The sequence below is a fragment of the Galeopterus variegatus genome, unplaced genomic scaffold, assembly GCF_000696425.1.
Source record: "Galeopterus variegatus unplaced genomic scaffold, G_variegatus-3.0.2 Scaffold7808, whole genome shotgun sequence".
Taxonomy (NCBI): Eukaryota; Metazoa; Chordata; class Mammalia; order Dermoptera; family Cynocephalidae; genus Galeopterus; species Galeopterus variegatus.
Window position 1 is genome coordinate 23,236 of NW_007733919.1, and position 5,756 is coordinate 28,991.

General features: G+C 44.4%; 1 pseudogene; it reads left to right on the forward strand.

Moving 5' to 3' along the window:
- The first annotated feature begins 340 nt into the window (after positions 1–340).
- Positions 341–4,570, forward strand: LOC103607888 (annotated as a pseudogene).
- Positions 4,571–5,756: the final 1,186 nt, after the last annotated feature.

The following is a 5,756-nucleotide window of genomic DNA, read 5'->3' on the forward strand; positions in this document are numbered from 1 at the left end:
CTTATCCTGCTCCCACCTTTCCTCTTTCCCCAGTCTGTCGGTCCATTGTCTTCTGTTTTCATCTTTTAGTACTTCTGCCTCTTTCCCAAGACGCAGGGAAATTTAACAGAGGGGAATGCACAGTGTGGGTAGAGCTGAGGAGGAGAGATTAAGTTAAAAGGCAGTGTTTAGATTGCAGATGCATGATTTGGGGGAGGGGTGGTGAGAGTTTTCTGGTACTGGGGATTTGGGTGGAAGAGGACAGTATTTCTCCAGCAGTGCACTAAGAGCTATTTATACATCTGATCGTACTTAAAAATGAAACTCTTCCAGATAAGAGCAGCAATGTAAAAGAGCGGGCATGGCGGAGGTAATGCTAATATTGTATTTGAGGCTTTATAAAGAGCTTACAAAGAAGGAGAGGTATAATAAGATTAGAAAATGCTAGCATGTTCACCTTAGTATCTCTAAAATGATGCTTTGTTGTAAAGATTTAATGATACAGTATATTTATATCTTTTAAGAAGTATACCTTTTTCAAAGTAAATTGCAAGTTGAATAGACTGCAAAATAAATAGGAAAGGTAGTAGATAGGTGTTTAATTTGTAATCTTAAGGTACTTTAATTCAAAATTTAAATCTAATTATATCAAAATAAAAGGCAACTTTGATTGCATTATGGTACTAACAAATCCATTCCTTATCCTCAGTATTCTACTGAATACAGCTGACATTGCCTGTCCTTATCTAAATCAGCATAAAACAGTGTTAAAAACCTATTGTCAAAGATTTGGCAGGAAATTCCATTTCCTGATGATTTCATTAGTTAGGACATAGTTGTACAGCTATCTTTCCTAAATGTGAATAGTTTGCATTTGTTTTTAACTTGTTAAATTAATAAATTGAAGCATTCCCTATAATAACGTGAATGAAGAGCTGAATCAATGTAGCATCCTTCATCATTTTAGAATATTTATTTTTAAATCTCCTGGTAATTGGCCCAGCCTCTGCCTAACTTACCACCCTGCAATACTTGTACAGAGCAAACTGCCATCCTGTAACACTCCAAACTCCCCAGACTCTCACAGCCCTGGGCCTTTGCACACGCTCGGGCCTTTGCACATGCTCCTTCCTATGCCCACAGTACCCTTCCTGAACCCACCCCCAACCTGGAAATTCCTGCTTGGCTGCTAGCTCCAGTGTCACCTTAGTGCCTTCCCTGAGCTACCTGGGCAGAATTGGTTGTTCCTTCCTATGTGTTTTCATTGTATTTTCTTCATATTCTCATTATGCAGCTTATTCCATTGCATTGTAAATGATGATAATTATAAAGATAACAGTTACATATTTTCATATCTGTAAACCAGGAGCTAGCCCGAGAGGCACTGAGGGCAAGAAACAATGGGTTTATGGGCCGGCCCGGTGGCGCACTGGAGAGTGCGCCGCTTGGGAGCGCGGCGGCACTCCCACCGAGGGTTCGGATCCCATGTGGAGACCAGTTCCCGCTCACTGGCTGAGCGTGGTGCGGGCGCAACACCGAGGATTGCGATCCCATTGCCGGTCCCCGGTACGGGCGCGACACCGAAGGTTGCAATCCCGTTACCGGTCAGTAAAAAAGACAAAAAAGGAAAAAAAAAAAAAAAAAGAAACAATGGGTTTTTCTTTGCCTCTCCAGAGCCCAGCACCTGGAAGATGCTCAGTAATGTTTGTCAAATGAGTAACATAAGCATTTTTATATTCACTTACTCCTGGTTAAGTAGACATTGTTGAGTGAACACTGTTGAATTCAATTTTTTTCAGATTATGTGGGTAAAAGCTGAATGTTTGCACATGACTAGAAGTACACTTTCATCATAGAGTTTGGTTCATATCTGAGGATAAAATAGAAGACTTATTTTTAATACAAAGGTTGTCTATCGCATTGGATATTTTCTTTGGTACTTTGAAGAGATAAAATAATGAAGAAGAGAATGAACATTTCTGACGTTTTAACAAAGCTGGGTAATGTTCAGTGAGAAATTGGTAAAGGGCCACAAAAAATGATTATGTGTGTAATAATAAATATAGTAATTATCCTGATTTGAGGATCATGCATTGCACACAGGTATTGATACTCAACACTGTACCCCACAGATACGTACAATCAATTATGTTTCAATTAAAAATAAAATTTTTAAAAAGGCCTGAAAAATCTTAAAGGTATGTGTGTATATGTGTAATTTTCTTTTAGCTGACAAAATAATTGCCATCACTTTAAGTATTTTGTAGCCTAAAGTTTGAAAGGCATCTATTTATGATCCAGATTGATGGCTTTAGGTTGTGAAATGGATGTTGAGGAAGCACAGGTAACTAGACTACTCTGGTTTCCTTTTATCGGTGCCTGAGCCGGAATCTGTTTGTTAGTTCACGTGGAGCCAGAGGTTATTGGAGCTCTCATTTATTGAAACATAGTTAAACTGAAATAAGAAATAAAGTTGCCGACACCAATCCAATCAATATCTCTAAAGAGGTCTAAAAATTAAGTGAAATGATTAGTGTTTCCTTTGTCATTTTTCTAGGTAGGATATTCTCTTATGGTAGAAATAGACATATAAAATATACCTTTATTTTAGAGATGTTTAAAACATGGTGATTGATTTAACTGGAATTCTTTTTCACTGCTGACCAAATAAAATATTGTTTATGGGAGAAACCTGGAAGAGATGGGGGCCAGAAGGACCACATGGAGCAAAGAATAATGAAGTGGCTGTAATGGGATGGAGGGGGAAGGAAAACAATTTTGTGAATTAGCAAAATTTAGTTCCTAAGGGCCAGCCCGGTGGCACACTGCTACAGTGCGCCGCTTGGGAGCACGGCGGCGCTCCCGCCGAGGGTTCGGATCCCACGTACAGACCGGTTCCCGCTCACTGGCTGAGCGAGGTGCGGGTGCGACACTGAGGGTTGCGATCCCGTTGCCGGTCCCGGTCTGGTACGGGCGCGACACTGAGGGTTGCAGTCCATTGCCGGACACGAAAAAAGACAAAAAGGAAAAAAAAAAAAATTTAGCTCCTAAGTCCATAGGTGCATAACTAAGCATTTTGATAACTTATTTTTTTTTTTTTTACTGAAACAGACATAACTAGAGATAGTTACTGAGTATCTGCTATGTGGAAATTTAGAATCATGTTATTTGTATGGAAGAAGTTGCAATACATATAGTTCAAAACTACAGTCATTTCAAAACTTTACAGTAATTAGAACATTAATAGCAATAGTAAAATAACGATTTTAAAACAAAAGCAATTGAAGCTCATTCTGGGCTTGTCTCTGTTCCCAAGTGTGAATCTTCCCGGCAGCTTTTTCGAGAAAAATGTCTAAATTCTAGGGGGACCGAGGGTCAGGAAAAACATGTGCCCATGGCCGACCAGATCCTGGCTGGGAACACCATGCGGGCAGGGGCCCGGGAACAGAAGTGGGGTCGCAGAACCGGAGGAGCAGGAAGGGAAGTGTGAGGGGCCCTGGCTGAGCCGGCGGATTTTGCAGCAAGCTCGACAGCAAGAGGAGGAGCTCAAGGCCAAGCATGGGACTGGGGGCAGGACTGGACTGGGTCCAGGAGTGCCTCGGGATGGATCAGGTGACAAGGATGAGGAGTGGACTACCCTGGAGAAGGCTGCCGCAGTGAAAGGGGTGGACCCTGAGGATGAACTGCCATTGAGATGTTCATGAACAAGAACCCTCCTGCCAGGCGCACCCTGGCTGACTTCATCATGGAGAAGCTGACTGATAAGCAGAGGGAGGTTGCCACGGTCATGTCAGAGGTGTCAGGCTTACCTGCGTCCCAGCTGGACCCTGAAGGTCTACAGAGGGATCCAGGAGGTGTTCTAAGTACTGCAGTGGGAAACTGCCCAAGGCATTGAAGATCATCCCTGCACTTTCCAACTGGGAGCAAATTCTCTAGTCATAGAGCCTGAGGCCTGGACTGCTGGCACCATATACACAAGCCACCAGGATTTTTGCCTCTAATCTGAAGGAATACCTGGTCCAGCACTTCTACAACTTCATCCTGTGTGCCTGGATACGAGATGACATTGCCGAACACAAATGACTTAACTTCTACTGCCACATGGCACTCAAGAAGGCCCTTGTTCAAGCCATGGAGCCTGGTTCAAAGGGATCCTGATCCCACTGTGCGAGTCGGGCACTTGTACCCTCCAGGAAGCCATCATCATGGGTAACATCACCAAGTACTCCATCCCTGTGTCGCACTCCAGTGCAGCCATGCTGAAAATTGCTGAGATGGAATACAGCTGTGACAACAATATCTTCCTACGACTGCTGCTGGGTAAGAAGTAGGCATTGCCCTAACAGGTGCTGGACCCCCTGGCCTTCCACTTCCTGGAGTTCCGGATGGAGAAGCGTGAGCTGCGCATGCTCTGGCATCCGTGCTTCCTGACTTTCATCCAGGGCTACAAGGCAGACTTGGCCACAGATCAGAAAGAGGCACTCCTGGAACTGCTTTGGCTGCAGCCCCACAACTGTCCCCTGAAACCAGGCATGAGCTTTAGAGTACAGTCTCCCGAGATGTGGAAGATTTTCCCATCACCATGGAGTGAGGAAAACTTACTTGTCCTGGTCAGAGGGGAATGGGGGGACATCAGGACCCTGTTGGTGACTAAAGATAACACTGAGCCTTTATGGCTAAGGACCCAGATCATGGCATTGACAGGACACCGGGTAATCTGTGGCTCCCAGTCCTAAACGGGGAGGACTGAGGGTCTGGCTGGCTCCCTCTTCCATTCTAGGCCTTCGTCCCTACTCAGTTCTGGGACCTGACTTGAGGTTCCAGGTACCAGCACTCCAACTCCCCAGCCAGGCTTGGTACAAGTACTTCCTCTCCGGCTGTTGTTTCAAATTGCTGGGATGTGGATAAAAACAAAGGCAGGTATTTTACCGAACCTCTGTGTTTTGGTGTAGTCAAGGGAGGTCTTTATACTTTCCCTCTTTAGCTAGAAGTCCCTGGTATTGTCTCAGGAGTGGATTCTTACCCAGTTTACATAGGACTCATCCCTTACTCTACAAGTTTGTTTCTCCAGGCTACACTTGCTTTGTTAGCCCCCAGGGGGCACATTCTCTGCCTTCCCCTGATGTGTGATACAGGCTGCTTTGATAGAATGCCAGCAATCAGGAGCAGGCTGTTCAAAAGATGGTTGTGTATCAGCTGTGGGTGAAAGGACTACAGGAGAAAGCCCCTCCTTGAGGACAGCAGAGAGACAGACACAAGAAAGGTTAGAGAATAAGGTTGTACCCAGGAATGATTAGATTGGGATCAACACCAAACAGGTTCCCCTTTTAGTTTTTTGGCTAATGAAAGCTTTAAATCGGTGGTTGGCAAACTAGGCCAAATGCCTTTTCTTGTGTGGCTCGTGAGCTAAGAATGAATTTTACATTTTTAAATGATTGGGGGTGGGGGGTTGGAATTAAAAGAACAGTATTTTGTGACCAGTGAGAATTATGTGAAATTTCAGTGTCCACAAATAAAGCTTTGTTGGGACATAGCCACACCCATCATTTACATGTTTTCTGTGGCTGCTTTTGTGCTACAGCAGCAGAGTTAAGTAAAATCTTGCTATAAACCCTTTTTATCCTTTGAAAATGGGCATTTGTTCCAACCCAATTAATATATTTGGGGGGCCGGCCCGGTGGCGCACTGCTATAGTGCGCTGCTTGGGAAGCGCGGCTGCGCTCCCGCCGAGGGTTCGGATCCCACATACAGACCGGTTCCCGCTCACTGGCTGAGCG